We start from the raw sequence: 17,193 nt of genomic DNA, 5'->3' as shown, positions 1-17,193 counted from the left end.
TTCGAATCCCATTCCCACTAATTATGCTCGTCATTTCTGTCGTGGAAGCGTTATAATGGACGGTCAGTCCCACTATTCGTTGGTAAAAGACCAACCTAAGAGTTAGCGGTTGGTGGTAATGACTAGATGCCTTTCCTCTTAGCCTTATACTGCTAAATTAAAAATGCTAGCGCGGATAGCTCTTATGTACCTTTATGCGAAATCTTAAAAAAAAACAAAAAACTTTAAGCTAATTTCCTAATCTTTTTCCGGTCTTCCTGATATTTCACTTCCTATATTTTCATTGCTTCCTTGAAACATTTCTTCATCCTAATAGTTTCTCTATTTCCTGTTTCTTTACCTTTTTACTTATTTACCATTATTATAGTAAAATGTTTTGACTTTTATCCTTGGTAAACGAAGCTCTTCCTCTTCGTGGTTTTACTTTTATCCGTATGAAGCTTCTCGCTATCACTTTACTACATCATCCATTTACTTTTTTGGATTCTCTTTTAAACATATATATTCATATTAATTTTAATTGTTTTAATATTATTGGATATTATACCAGTTTTCGTATATTCTGCCTCCCACAGTCTCTATCTCTCTATAAATAAATGCATAACGTGAGAGCGAGCCAATGATAACCATCGGTCAAAAGGTCAGTGTGGATAAAGAACAGGAAAATGGCTCGAGTTTTATCCATTGCCATATTAGAAATTTGCTGCTTATGATGACTGAATATATGTTAGAAAATCTAACGTAAAATCTATAAGAGATTTCATTATGGCAGACGACAGTTTTTCGTGCTTCAAAATGTCAATAACACACTTCTTTTAAGGCATTTTAAATTCAAAAAACATTGAACTTTTGAATGGATGGTCTATTTTTTCTCATCATTGTCGTTAAGTGGTTAAACATTCAGGTCTTTACCTTTTTCAAAATATTATTGAATATTTTTGTTTACCTCAATATCTTAAAGTTGTCAATATCAAAAATATATGGCTATGATTCTAAGGGGATATTAAAGTAAAATCCTAAGCCTACCCGACTTAAGGGAATGAAAATGAACTTGAAGAGCTATAAATCTTAAGCGGACTAGAGTAAAATCACGTATCCATAGGTGTAAAAGGCATTAAAATGAAATTGTAGTTCCATCAGTATTAATGATATTAAGACAAAATCGTAAATCAGTACGTCACCAACGTAAAAGTTAAATCTCGATAAAACTTTAAAATCTCAATGTTAAATCATAGATCCGTATGTCATTAGGGTAGGAATGAAATCTTTAAAAACTTAAAAGTCTGAATGTAAAATCATAGATTTATAAATCTTCAGAGTATTAAATTGATTCTATATCTTTAGAATACGAGAATAAATTCGTACGTATATAAATAACACTTAAGAGTATCAAATAAAAATTACACTTATATAACTTACGTTCACCTAAAAAATATGCCTTATTGATATTAAAACAATTAGATTTTCATCCCTAAGGGTATTATTGCTAAACCTTTAATTTTCTATTTCTCATTGTTTTATTCTCTTTTTCTGCTACTTATAGCAATAAATAAACCAATAGCTTCTCTTCCCATATTTTTATTCACATTTTCTTTACCTTTATTTTTAGGCTTAAGTTTACATTTAAATTAATTGGATCACATTAACTTTTAGAGACTCGTAGCAGATGAACTATAATGTTATTGCAATCTTAACTAGTGAAATTTCTGAAAACTCAAAGTATTTCTAGTGTGTGATTAATGCGCAAGTAAACCTATTAAAAAAAATATCTAAATATTTTACCAGTAAATCCGAAAGGCCTACCTTTCGAAACACCTGGTATTAAAGGGTTTTTATTTCATTTCTATCAAGACTTCTTGAACCTATGTGTTTTTTCAACATCATAACGGCCTGGCATGGCCAGGTGGGTTAAGGGGTTCGACTCATAATCTGAGGGTCGCGAGTTTAAATCCCCGTCGCACCAAAAGTGGTACCCCTTTCAGCTGTGGGAGCGTTATAATGTGACAGTCAATCCCACTATTCGTTGGTAAAAGAGTTGCCCAAGAGTTGGCGGTGGGTGGTGATGACTACCTGCCTTCCCTCTAGTCTTACACTGTTAAATTAGGGACGGCTAGTGCGGATAGCCCTCGAGTAGCTTTGCGAGAAATTCAAAACAAAACAAACCAACATCATAAATATTTCACCAGGTATTTCGTGTGTAAAATGCTCAGTTCTAGAGTCATGGTTAGACCAAATTGAAAAGGCATTTTTTTCTAAATGTGACTGAAATAATATAATTTTTTAACTCTATCGTTAAACAATTAATTTAATGGAATAAATAATTTAAAGTTACGGTATGAGTGACACTATTAATTTGCGGGAGATTTTGGGTTTGATTTATTAACGTTTTCATGCTGTTGTAATTGGAGATGAAAAAAATACGAACCATTGCTTAAGTAATAATTGTTGTTATCTTCGTTGTTCGTGGACAGTAAGAATGGAGACATACGCGAAATTTGTCCTGTCAGGCTGATAATCACGGAGAAAAATCATTATATCTCAATAATCACTCCAGGAAAACGCTGAAAGTAACTCAGGAATTAATGACGCCCTCATCCTCTTATACGTGAGCAGCAGCTTGCAATTTTACTTTTTAAATGTCGTTGGATAGTAATTACAGTCCTCAAAGCCAAAGTAAAAATGATAAAAAGTAATATAATTTATTTTAAATTTAATAAATCTGAATATGCAGGATTGTTCTCCCGTATTTTTATTCGATATTTATGTAGAAATGCATTGTTAACAGGTACACCAGCTAGTAGTAGATACACAGGCGCGCGTGAGCGCAAGCGTGTTTAATAATAGATTCTATATGTTCATACAGGGTTGTACTTATATTAAGCGCCTTATCGAAAACCTGTATTTCTGTGTATAATGTCAGCGCCATCTCCTGACTAAAATACTAACTTAATCGGTCAATTGGGGAAAAAAAAAATTCTACAAGGCATAACTCTCGAAAATACTTTACAATATTGTTTATATAAATGAAGCCATTCCCTAACGCATGCGTATTGACATAGTTCTGAAGAAATTATTTTGAATACACAAAATTCTGGATTTCTCTCAGGCGACTATGGAAAAAACAGATTAGAGAAACAACGACTAACACGAAAGGCGAATTTCTCAAATCAGTGTAATAAGTAAAAATCGAGCTACAAATTCAATTTTTAACGCATTAGCAAAATAGCTTTCAAAACCTGTCTGTAAAAACAAGTAATATTCAAAGAGAAAAAATTATTTAAAAACATAATTTCTTGACACTTGTATCAAATTAATCATATAGACAGACGAAGGAAGTAGCTCCCGAATCTAGCAAATCTTGAAATAGTGATCAAACTTGAGGCGTGTAAACATTAGTTCTAATAGAACTAGAAAAACGTTAATAAGGCTTAGTGATTAGAAGCTTCGATAATATAACCGATTATTTGTCAAATATTGGCTATTACTAATGGACATACTTCGTTGTAATAAGCAGACTAAAAAAAATATTATATATTTAAATTATATTATTAACGCTTCGAGATGCATGCTGCATAGACAGTGTTATTTAACTAAAACAAGCAAAATACAGTAGTTAAATATAAGTAAAAAAGTTGTTGTTGTTGTTTTGAATTAAGCACAAAGCTACATAATGGGCTAACTGTGCTCTGCCCACCACGGGTATCGAAATGCGGTTTTGAGCTTTGTAAGTAAAATAAGAAAAATGTTTTCTTCGGATTGTTCAGTATAATGCTACGAAATAGGCTAACTGTTCTGTGCCCATCAGAAGAGAGGACGTGAAATATATTCATTGTTTGTTTGTATTTCGCGCAAAGCCACACGAGGGCTATCTGCACTAGCTGTACCTAATTTAGCAGTGTTAGACTAGAGGAAAGGTAGCTAGTCATCATCACTCACCGCCAACTCTTGGAATACTCTTTTATCAACGAATAGTGGGATTGACCGTAACATTATAAAGCTCCCCCGGCTAAAAGGGCGAGCATATTTGGTATGACGGGGATTCAAACCCGCGACCCTAAGATTACGAATCGAACGCCTTAACCTACCTGGCCATGTTGGGCCTTATATTCATTGGCAACCCGACAAGCATGTAAGTACACCTTAATAGAAACAAATAGTAATTTGTACAAAATAAATGTTAAGTAGATTACAGAATAGGTAAATTCGTATGAAAAACGTTTGGACTATATTTTTTATGCTTGTAAAAACAACACTTAATGTATAAATCTATATAAAGCTGGATTTTCTTCTTAACGGAAACAGACATTGCTAACAGTAATTTCTTTATTAATACAAATAACGTTTATAAAATTACAAATTTTATTTAAAGATTCAATCCACGCTGGCAACAGTAGAACAGTAATTAGCACTATCCGCATCAGTGCTTTACGTGACGTGATATTTGCGTAAGCTGTTTACATATTATGATAAGGCATAGCAACTATGTATAAAACATAAAAGGCAGCAGTAATCCGTTACTGTGTTCGCAATGTTGTAAGAAGACGAGAAAAGAGAAGAGCACATTCTGCGAAGAAGATATAAAAAGAAAGTTTATTCCCAAATCCATTTAATAAAGACTTCAGATTCCCTCATAAAGACAGTTAGTTCTAGGTAGTTATGTTCTCCATAAACAGTGCTAATAAAGACGGTAGTAAATATGCCTGCTAAAACGTGATGTTAAGATAAATACAGTAGCCTGCTTTAGTTTGTTTTTTTCTTTTGGTTAAACACAAAGTTACAGAAAGGGCTTCTTATGTTCTACCCTCCATAGGTATCGAAACATGAATTTTAGAATTTTGCGCCTAGACAGTTACAGCTGAGCTACTTGAGGGGAGAGCAAGCTTGACATGATAGAAAGAAGAGACACTAAGTCGCAAACAAGTTGTGATGTTATGTTAGATTTCCAACTAATTAATATCACTTGAATTTCAATTCAAACCACACGGGTAACGAACAAAGCCTTTATAAAAATATATAAAGGAAATGGGTTTATTTGACGATGTATAAGATATTGAATGTCTGTGAACAATACACTGACTAAGCGAATCTGAGGGTCGCGGGTTCGCATCCCCGTCGCGCTAAACATGTTCGCCCTTTCAGCCGTGGGGGCGTTATAATGTTACGGTCAATCCCATTATTCGTTGGTAAAAGAGAAGCTCAAGAGTTGGCGGTGGGTGGTGATGACTAGCTGCCTTCCCTCTAGCCTTACACTGCTAAATTAGGGACGGCTAGCACAGATAGCCCTCGAGTAGCTTTGTGCGAAACTCAAAACAAACAAGGAAACTGACTAAGCGAGAGAAACAAAAATATACTAATAAATACTACACGAAGGTAAACACAGTTTTTTGGCAATACTTCATAAGTAGTTCACTGTTATCTGAACTGTTGATTTAGTTATAAATAAAATTAATTATTAAAAAAGTTACTTTCGTTTCTGAAATGGACAACAAATTATACATGTGAAACAATACATTAGATAGTTAAAGTAATATTGTTGAAAGTAGAATACAATTCGTGAAGGGGTGGGTGTTTAACAACTGGCAATAAATGATCTGTGTTCGAACACGTGAAATACTAATTGTCGGAATCTGTCGCCATTAAAGAAAAAGCCTTACACCATAACTGTACAATCCAGTCTATTATGAACTTTTGACACAAAGTTCACTGAAATGATGTACACAGTTGGATCTTTCTCATACTCCTGAAATTGATTTCCTATTATTTACAAAATTACAATAATTTACCATGAAGAAAAAAACACAGATTGTGGAACATAAGTAAGGAAACTGTAACCTGTAAGTCACAATAGAGCCCATAGAAAGTCTGTGCCATTCAGAAACAGACTATAATATAATATAATATAATATAATATAATATAATATAATATAATATAATATAATATAATATAATATAATATAATATAATATAATAAGTAAATATTATCAGTGTAAGATAGACGAGTTAAGAATATTTGTAACACTTTGCGTTATTGGGAATGTTTGTTTGTGTACTAGAGGATATAACTATTTCTCTCTCTCTCTAAAGACATCTTAAAGATCGTTAAGTTCTCAGTTTATTTCTCTACTGGAAGGTTCCAGAAGACACTCTGTGATGCTAAATGTAATTGCTCTAAGGACACATTAGATGTCAGAAACATGAAAATTATGTAGACGCGGAATCACATCCTACACTCAGTGTGGTTACATAATCGAGCTTTCTTTGTGGTTTAATTAAAATATATATATATTAAACATATATCTAATATTTTCAACCTTATCATTCTCCATATTTCTATGTTTTTTCCTCTCTTGATGTTTCCAGTGACTCAACGATAAGACATAAAACATTAAAATTTCGCTTTCAACACTCTCAAAGCAGAACACAGATATTAACAACAAACAAGGCTAAAATAAACACACAAATATCCTTTGATAACTTATTAATATGAGACACTGTTTTAAAAAATATACTGTCGAACGCCATGAAATCTCATTATTTGATGTTGGATTTCATCTACTCTCTTATGGATAAAATATATAAGTCTTCCTACCAGTATTGTATGTGTTTTAAGTAGCAATACTAGACAATGGTGAAATTATGGTAGAGCGAAAGAGGTAAGAAACAGATAAAACGTCAACCCTGAGCCATAAAACGTTAGCAAAGTGTTTTTCTTTGACATTTCTTTCAAGAAACTGTGTAAATTACACATTATATATATTACATGTACACGCCATCTGTATTAAAAACTAGTATTAAAGTCTGATTTTCCAACTTTTATAACTTATGAAGTTTTATTAAGAGTTTGTAATATAAATTTTCACTAAATATCACAATAATAGCACAGGAAAAAGTTTATATTTAATGTCATTGTCTTTGGTCCGAATTTTGGGCAAAAATAGTCGTACATAACTTCGCGGTGATAGAAGGAAGGAAGGTAGCCAGCCATTTACTGTCATCCAACGCCAACCGTTTTACCAAAGTAATTTGGGATTGACCGAAATAGAATAATAAAGTTTTCGCGGATAAAAGGACAAGCATGCTTGGTGAAGGTACTTGACCCTAAAGATATCTGGGAAAATTTATCGTTAATGATATACATTATTGTGTACATAAGACGATAACATGTAACTGTGTCGTTCGGAATTTCTAAACTGGCTTTGAATTTTGGTAGATTAGAAAACTTGATAAAAAAAATGTTTAAAATGTTTATGTTCTTAACCTTGTTGAGACTAACGTTTGTATTGATGTGAAGCCTCAACAGATTAATGTTAATACACTCAGATCATAATTATGTGTTCACATTGGGGATTTAGAATTTTCAAACAGGGATATCTTTTTTTACATAATGGTATTGAAAAAACAAAGATCAACTTTGGTATTCCACTAAAAATTTAACTGCCTCTTTCGAATACAATCTTTGCCTGGTGAAGACCCAGTACTATTGGTCTGAACGTTGTAGTAATTAAAATTATAACTCCCCTACTGTAAAAATTGTTATTAATTACAACAAATTCGTTAAGATGCGCGAAGATTTATTCAAAACGAAACTGAGCATATAAGTAAATAGAAATGATACTAACTAGATCTCTAAACTGGTATAACACCAAAATATATGAACATACATTAAATTATAGATAATCTACTAGATAGAAAGGCAGACAAATATCAAACTGCAGGGAAAATAAAGAGTTTTGTATTGTTAGCTAGTTATATAAACAAGGTGGAAACAAGAAAGTGACTCTTAGTAAACCAAGAGACAAAAGTTACGAAGAACTAGTAAACCAGAAAGTCACATGATAGCCATTGCTGATATAAAGTATCGATGAAACAGCATGTATCAGAACTACATCTTAACAGTGTTTGTTGTTTTACATTACTGGGATGTCACTAAAAAAGTGATCGCCTTTGGGAAAAATAAGCAAAATCCCTTACGCTCAGATCATAAAGATATTGGGGATTTAGAAGTTTGAAGATGGGGATATCCCTTTTAAATAATGGTATTGAAAAAAATATATTGACCAACTTTGAGGTCCTATAACCACACATAAAAAAACTCGTATTATAGCAGTAGTAAGCAAACTTGTAATAGATAAAAATCCATAGGTCAGTGGAAAAATCTGTTCATGTGCCCCAGGCAACAGTGCACCACATATCTAAAAAAAGTTTCTCTGTCTGGAAAAAAAGAAACAAATGATCTACACAAGAGTCACTTCCATGAACATATGCATTCCACTGGTGCATACCTCAAGTAGCTGCAGAATGAAAACAGTAAGTTAGATTGACGGGAGGGGGGGTTTTGAAAATTACATCTGGTTAGATACAAGCACCCTAACAATTTATACTGTTAAAGGTAAGTGTCTGGCAGTTAAGTATTACTTAAAAACAAGGTGGCCATCTGGACTAACAAAGAGGAAAAAGAAAGAGAAATGTGGCTGCAGATAAAGTTCAATAAACAAATCCGTAAAGTTTATGACGGACACTGGAAATAATCTTTGTATCTGGTTGTTTCGCGGAAGTGTAAAACGACTTCAATATAACCTGCGAAGTTTTGATGGAGCGCAACAAAAAAATCGTCACATGAAACGTTTGAGTTTCCTAGGGGAAAATCCAAGTTATTTTTCTTTAAAACAGATTTTTATGACACCAACTACACAACTGATGTATGGATCGATAGAATCCATCACAAACTATAGAGTTCTAGTATAATGTCACACACGAAAGATTTATAATAACAGACTAAATCGATTTTTGTCCACTATTATTTTGTCTGAGCCAGCTATTTGTTTTCAGTTTTCGTTCAGTCCCTGAGAAACAGTTATTTTTCTCGTTTCACTTTATCTTGGACGATACTCGTCAAAAATATTAACTTCACACACGAAAACACTGCTACCCATTATGAGTGTCATATCTTCTGACTCTAAGAAATAGTGTGAATAATCTACAATCGGAATGATGAAGTGCTTATAAAGTGTAAAACTTCTCAAACAATAAATAACACTTTTTTTTCACTCTTTGTGCATGCTGTATTGTCAAAGTCTAAATTAAAGTTTTGGTTTCGGAATTTAAAAGGGGTATACTGGCGAATAACATTGAAGTCAAAAATGTTCCATGTGAAATAACTCACTTCAATATCCGCTTTGAAATGTGTTCAGTGATTATAATGAAATTCTTGCTAAAAATTTATATGAGTTCGTGAGGTTGTTATGCCTCAAATATTAGAGACATGTTATCATAGATTTTGCATTTTGTGTAAACTACAGTTTTCTGTAGTATTTATTATCACATAAAGAGGTGCTCAGTGCTCGCGGCACTTGAAATTCTTTTAGACAGGATTAAAGTAAATTAATCTATCTGACCTTTATTTTCCTTTTTATTAGCTATATTTTGTGCGCCAAGAATACCAAGTGTGGGTCGCAGGCATACCCTCATACTGAAATTCCTTTAGGCACGATTAAATTTATTTATGAGACTTTGGGCGCGGTCAGATACATCAATCGGAAGGGTTTGACTTTCTCAGTCCAAAACGGTAATTAGATCTCAAATTACTCAAGAGGTGACGGAGCTGCGAACTACATTTTGTAATTAAAAAAGTAAAAAGAAAGAGAGAAAGAAATCCAGGTCCATTCTATGAGCTGTTATACAGTGACTTAAACTTACTGCAATTCTACTTCGACTTCAAGAATATCAGTACGCAATACATGTTTCAACTGAATAAACTATTGTACCTTAAGTTAATACGTTGCCACAATCAAACTCTTTCTGTTATAAAATTTCATCTACAAGCTTCGACGTTTCCACAATTTACTGATAATTAAAACCAAGCACAAATAGAAAAACTGACTGGAATAATGTTAGTTATTGGTTAAAGATTCACTGTGCATCTGTTTGTTTTTGAATTTCACGCAAAGCTACACAACAACTATCTACGCTAGCTATCTCTAATTTAACAGTGTAAGACTAGAGGGAAGGCAGCCACTCATCACCACCCACCGTCAACTCTTAGGCTACCCTTTTACCAGTGAATAATGGGATTGACCACTGACTGCATCACGTTATAACAACCCAATGGATGAAAGGGCGAGCATGTTTGGTGTGACGGGGATTCGAACGCGCAACTCTCAGTTTAGGAGTCGAACGTCCTAACTAGCTGGCCATGCCTGGCCTGGATTTACTGCATAAATACTTATAGATTTGTTCATACAAGCCCCAGTTTTATCTTGAAACTCTGAGAATCAACACTATGTTTACATTTATTCAGAGTCATCAATGATTTGTCATTGATTCATCAAAAGTTCTCAAAGTCATTGTTTGTAAAAAAGAAATAAAATCTCTAAATAGTTCATCCTTAATTAGTCTCAGATAAGAATAAATGTATGAGAAACAGACAATTATATTTGCCCCGCTCGAGGTCATCTTATAGCCAGGATATTCAGAAGCGTTGTTGTTGTTTTGAATTAAGCACAAAGCTACACAATGGGCTATCTGTGCTCTGCCAACCACGGGTATCAAAGAAACCCGGTTTTTAGCTTTGTGAGCCCGCATACATACCGCTGAGACACTGGGGGGCTATTAAGAAGTGAAAAACTGAATATTGAAAAGCATCAAGAAAAGACGCCCAACAAGTCCTAACTTTCCTAGTGTATTATTTCAAATAATTATTTTGGCAAGTTCTTCGATCTCCGTAATTTATTTTAAAGACAAAATTACTACATTTAACGACATTTTCGAGAAAACTCAAAATGGCTTGACAGTTTATTTTAGTTGATTGTTTCAGTTAGAATAAACGTTTCTAATTTGAACTAAACGATTAGAAGAAAGGCAACCGTTAAAATCACCAACTTTTATTTGACCAAATAGTTGGATTGACAGTCACTCTTATAGTACACCTACGCCTCAAAGTAGGATGCGTGCTTTTGAGATTCATAATTCAGGCTAACTTAAGTTAGAAGTAGGCTTAAAGCTTGGTAATCAATTTTGTCCAAGCTTCTCAGTCACGTGGAATCAAACTGAAGAATGTTATTTATTAACTATAAAAACAAAATGCCAAAAATCAGCACTTTTGAAATAAGACGCTGTTGTTGTTGTTTTGAATTAAGCACAAAGCTACACCATGGGCTATCTGTGTTGCCCACCACGAGTATCGAAACCCGGTTTTTAGCGTTGCAAGTTCGCAGACATACCGCTAAGCCATTGGGGGCCAAAAGAAGACGCTTTGTGAAAATTGTATTCTGAAAAACTTTGTTTAGTCAAACTTCACTTTCAATACCGTGTTAATACTCTTAGCTGGTTGAAATATGAATTTAACTCTTTACTTCCATACAGAGGTTGTCTCCAGAGTTTTCTTGATCGTTTTGCTTAATTATATATTAAAGTATTTTGCACACACTTATTCTGATTATATTATCCAACATTCAACTGAATAAAACATTATTTAGGTTTGAGCAATTTTTAGCATCCTGACCCAGCATGGTCAGTTGGTTAAGGCACTCGACTCGTAGTCCGAGGGTCGCACCAAACATGCTCAACCTTTCGGCCGTGGGGATGTTATAATGTGACAGTTAATTCCACTATTCATTGGCGGTGGGTAATGATAACTAGCTGTCTTCCCTCTAGTCTTACACTGCTAACTTTGGAACGGCTAGCGCAGATAGCCTTCGTGTAGCTTTGCACGAAATTCAAAAGAAACCAAACCAATCTAACGTCCTAGTCAGTTCACTATACAGTTTAGACCATAACACAAAAAGAGCCAGATGGATCTATAGAAGTTTTTAACAACCTATATGTTTGAAATAATTAAAATAAAAGGGAAGTAACCAAACTGATTCTGAATGGTAAAATATAGAATAGTGTGTTTTAGTTGAAGACTCAGTAGACAAGTAATTGGTTATTGTGATTAAAGGACATTAAATTATAATTTGTTTTCTTATCGAATTCTTTTCATCTTTAACCCTTTTCATATTTGAAGTATTTCATCAATAAACTAAGTAAGTTAGGAAATTTATTTTTTGTATAGTAAATATCTCTATATTAAATTTTGAAGACTTCAAACCTAAAACACTAAGTTCTGATGAAATAGTTCACTTGTTATAAAGTACAAAGCTATTCAATGCACTAGGTATGCTCTGCTCACTGCGAGTATCGAAACCAAATTTTCTGCGTTGTAATCCCTCAGACTTACTGTTAGGTCACAGAAAGGCTCTTACCACAGCTTTTACCCTTTTTTTAAAATATTAACATTGTACTAATTTTATGTAATGTTGTTTTTAACAGGTTACTATATTATCATTAACAGCCAATAACTTCGACTTATAGTAACAACAAAAAAAGAACAACTTCAGTACAAGTGATGTATTACTTCATTAAAATGTTTGTTTCCGAAAAAGAACTAATTTAAAGCTTCCACGTAATTAATCAAGGATAAATTATTTCCAGTTAAAAAGTTATAGTTCTTTTTGCTTTGGTTTGAAACAACACTTCATTATTTTTACGAATGGCAGACTGTCAGCGAAAGCCAAAACGAATCGCCGATGTCCTCTGCCTAATATCCCTCTCGACTTGCGGGTTATTCGTTCTTTTTCTAGTGACGCCGATAAGCCTAGACAAAAGAAGTCAGTGCAATCAATGACATTCGTCTTCTAAGACAGCATTTCATTTATACTGCACTTTCCAAAAAAAAAGGGGGGTGTCTATTAAAATGTCCCTTAAAGGGCTTCGAATACCTCACTTTCGCTTTAACGGAGTTACAAAAATATTTGATTACCGAATTCCTCAGTTCCTAGACCGTCTTTACGACAAGGAATTGAAAAGTTAAAACTTGGAATGTTTTCGTTATTTTTCTTCTGTGTGGGAAAAACACTTTTTCTGTTCTAAGTCAACAGCAGTATTTTTTCTTACTGTATATATATTCACAAGCCATTATATTTTCAGGGCGATAGATGTTTCTATATTATTCTTTTCAATAAATTCGATCCCAATCTGTCTGTGAAAAGAACCACATATCTTTCTTTATTAGAATGTCCAGCTGTTAAAAAAAAACGGTCTTTCAGGAACACGTATTTGAATTTATGACACGTCGAAGAGGTATTAACAGATCTTCATATAAGAGGCTTTGTATTTTGGATTGATAATAATCGCAGCTTATAAAATATTAAAATCGAAGAGATACATTAGTCACAAAAATATATGATCTTGCAGTGACATTAAAGGGTTATAAATATTTCGGGTAATTTATTATTTTTGTCAAGCACACTAACAAAAAATATCTCTAAAGCCGATGAAGAACCTTTTCTTCAGTATCAGTGAATCGCGAGAAAGAACAGGATACGTCATCCATCATACCATGACGAAGAAACCGACTGCTATGAATTCACAACTGTGAATCTCTGGTCTCCTAGGAACTTTCCTTGTACTTCCCACTGATTGTTGGCGGTTTTCACGCAGTGGGAGAGGTCATTCTTTTAAAGCCCTAGCGTCTTTTGTGTGGTTGTTCCAACTGGAAGTATCTATGGGGAAAACGAACAAACCCAACTAAAGTCAAGGGGCTTGTCTTCTGCACACTATGATGCCACGTGGTGCTGCAATTACCAACTATGTGGTGAAGAATACCATTCCTTAATCGATACTATGCCTCAGTCAACTGCAAAATCGTCATTTTTCTATCTTCGATCTAGTTCCGGACTCAAGAATACACCAGACATTGCAGAAATGAAATGTGAACACAAAGAGAGAGAGAGAGAGAGGATGGGGGTCAGGGAGAGAGAAGTTGGGGGCTGGGGTATTCTTGATAGAAAAGAAAACAATTCCGGAAGGCGAGAAAAGAAGACATGTAAATACAAACAGAAAATGGAAAAACCAAAGTACATATAAAATTGGAGAATTAGCTTGTTTTATCTCAGTGACCATAAACAACCAACAAAGTAACTGAATGTAAAAATCATAGTTTTCAACTGTCTCTAAGTCATAATTTTGCAAAAAAACTGAATAAAATGAAAAGAAAGAAATTATACAAACCATTTATCTAAGTTAACAGCCCAATTAACATTTATAAAGCATCACCTTCATTCACTTATTACAGTGAATAAAAAATGGAACCTCACATTCTGAACACTTTTCGCCAGTTCACGAATAACTTTGTAAGAAAAAAAAAAACATCTTCAATTAATTCATGATTGAAGCCCTGGCAAATAACAACATAATTTAATTTTTAAATCACATTAATTTAATTAATTAACCTTTTCATTATTTCTTTACCACAAAACTTTAAATTATTGTTTCATAATATCTGAGCAAATACAATCATTCTAAGCATTATAAATAGCTTTTATATCAAACAATACTTAATAGCCAATTGGTTGATTGTTCCTGTCCAAAAGAGAGATATGGAAAGGAATTTTTGGGGCTCAAAAGATAAATATAGTAGTTGCACGTTTTTGGCCCAGAAGAGAGATGTGGTAAAAGCATATTTTTGTCCCAAAAAAAGACATTCGGTAAAGATATATAATTTTTGTCAGAAACAGCGTAATATAATAATTAAGAAACGACGACACATGGCTTAAATTTTTAACATCCCTTCAAAACAACTTAGATATGGTATGAAACTGAAATAATAAAACACAGCGCCCGTGGGAACTCAGCTCATTATTGGATTTACAATGAAACATCTCGTTCGTCAGGAAACGTCAATTAGTCACGTGAAGAAACATTATTGTGGCAAAAGAAACAGCAGAAATACTGACTTATCTCCTTCAACAGCGTATTTTGAATACGTGTTTTCTAACAATATGTTGTTGTTGTTCTGGTAGTTATTTTGTATTGTTTTATATGTAATTCTATTCATTGATTTTTATTATTGTTGTTGCTAATACAAACCTTCAACAGCATATTTTGTATACGTGTTTTCTAACAATATGTTGTTGTTGTTCTGGTAGTTATTTTGTATTGTTTTATATGTAATTCTATTCATTGATTTTTATTATTGTTGTTGCTAATACAAACCTTCAACAGCATATTTTGAATGCGTGTTTTCTAACAATATGTTGTTGTTGTTCTGGTAGTTATTTTGTATTGTTTTATATGTAATTCTATTCATTGATTTTTATTATTGTTGTTGCTAATACAAAACTTCACTTTAACAAGCATGCTTACAATCACAGAAGACGAAGTTTCGCTTCATTCTATCTACCAAATAAACCTGCGTTAAACGCGTACAATTTAATTATTCACACTGTAACCAGGCGACATATTTCAGCATACTCCCATAGATTACACTTCTTTATTTCATAGCTAAAGGCATGCATTCACCATTTCACATTGCCTAATCTCTTAGGGAACATGATAAAAGAGCGGATATTCTAACCATGCAACTAATTCTGAGAGTAAATTATATATTAATGTATTTTAACAGTGTTAAAAAATCCTTCAGAATGTAAACTAAATTAAGTTAAAGAGATGTTTTAAGTTCTTTACTTATTTAGTCAAATTATTTATCGAATCACAAAGCAAACCTTCCACAAAATCAATGTGTTTAGGAAATGAGGCTCCTGTCATTGTAATTATTGTTGTTTAATTTTTGAGTAAAATTACTCTAGGGATATCTGCACATAGCCATTCTTGAATTTGAACTGATAGAATAGAAAGAAGACAGTAAGTCAACAGTATTCACTGCCTACTCTCTTTGCGTATTCCTTCACCCTACACTACGCCCTGCCCAGTTTTCTGTGTGTATGTTGTTAAACACGAAGATACATAATGGGCTGTTTATGCTGTGTCTACCACGTGTATTAAAACCCGGTTTATCACGTTATAAGTCATCAGATTCATCTTTGAACAAGTGAGTGATTTTATTTCTATTTTGTCACTGCTGACTGGAAGATAATTGTAAACGATTTGATTTATTTTGAATTGCATGCAAAGCAACACGAGGGCTATCCACACCAGCCGTCCCTAACTTAACATTGATAGACTAGATGAAAACCAGATAATCAATACCGCAAACTCTAGTGTTACTCTTATAAACGAATAGTGGGACTGACCGTCACTTTCTAATGCTCCCACGACTGAAAGGGCGAACAGTTTCAGTGACGGAATTCGAACCCACAACTCCCCAGACTGTGAGTCTAATGCCTAAACCATCAGACCATGCTAGACCTAATTATAAATGAAAATAACCTCTTGTTTCTGCAACAATGCATTTAAACTTTTGAGGGCAAAAACTTAATCTTATTGAACAAAGTTTAAATTTTAAAATAAATCGAATATTGCAGTCCGTATAAAAGAAATCAAAAACACATAAGAATTAACTTCGGTCATAAAGTAATACATTAAAAGCTTCCATATGGAAAGGCAGGCACGGGTATTTTCGAAAGATATGGGAAGGCTAGCTTTATAATGCGATCTTTCTACTCGCAAGCTAACTCAAAAACCCTTCTTTACGGCCTTGAAAAATAGCATTTATGTAATACGATATATCCTAGTCTTGGAGTAATAGCTGAATCAAAAGGGCCAGTGTTTTAGTTTACTGTAGCGGAAATAGTGCGTATTCTGTGAAAGAATGTGTTGATGTGTGCGTCAGTCGTAATTGACTCAAGAGTTATAAACACATGTGAAACATTCTAACGTTAATTTAAATAATGACATTTAAACAAACATTTGAAAAGCGACGTTAGATAGAAGAACGAATGCATTTTGGGTATTGTAATAAGAGAATACAATATCATGTTTAGCAGTATGTAAGGGAAAAAACGGAGTAAATACATCACAATGTTAGAGAATCTAGTTTCGACACCATAGTGCAGTCTAATGTTGTCTTGTGTTAATGTGTGTTGTTGTTTCGCACTGGATATTCTTGTGAAATTGTATGAAAAGTAGTTTTTGTGTTAATAACAGAACCTAAAATTAATGTACGAGTCAACTTAAAAGGCAGGGTCTTTATTTCTTTAACCTGAAATAAAGGAAATAGGTTTTTAATTAACTTTAAATTCAATTTTAGAAAGAACTTTTAATTTCGTTAGGCTACACCACTACACACTTTGGTAACTTGTAAACATTTAATTGAAATGTTCACTGATAAATGAAAGATTAAAAAGCTTGTTAGATTAGATACGAAGGCTTGATTAGAAAAGCTTCAAGCATGAACCAGATCACATGTGTGTTCTA

The 17,193-nt window shown here is 33.4% G+C and overlaps 1 protein-coding gene and 1 long non-coding RNA gene across 4 annotated transcripts in view; one reads left to right on the top strand and one right to left on the bottom strand.

Annotated features, from left to right (window-relative positions):
• LOC143231058 (teneurin-a-like) overlaps positions 1-17,193 on the bottom strand; it is a 473,661-nt gene that overhangs the window by 445,402 nt on the left and 11,066 nt on the right. The window lies entirely within an intron of this gene.
• Positions 15,764-17,193, top strand: part of LOC143231060 (uncharacterized) — a 54,225-nt gene continuing 52,795 nt past the window's right edge. Inside the window, exon 1 of the long non-coding RNA XR_013016763.1 lies at positions 15,764-15,868. This is a non-coding gene — a long non-coding RNA (uncharacterized LOC143231060). The remainder of the gene's footprint in view (positions 15,869-17,193) is intronic.

This window comes from Tachypleus tridentatus, chromosome 10, assembly GCF_004210375.1.
Source record: "Tachypleus tridentatus isolate NWPU-2018 chromosome 10, ASM421037v1, whole genome shotgun sequence".
Classification (NCBI taxonomy): Eukaryota; Metazoa; Arthropoda; class Merostomata; order Xiphosura; family Limulidae; genus Tachypleus; species Tachypleus tridentatus.
This window is presented reverse-complemented; position numbering and strand designations above follow the sequence as displayed.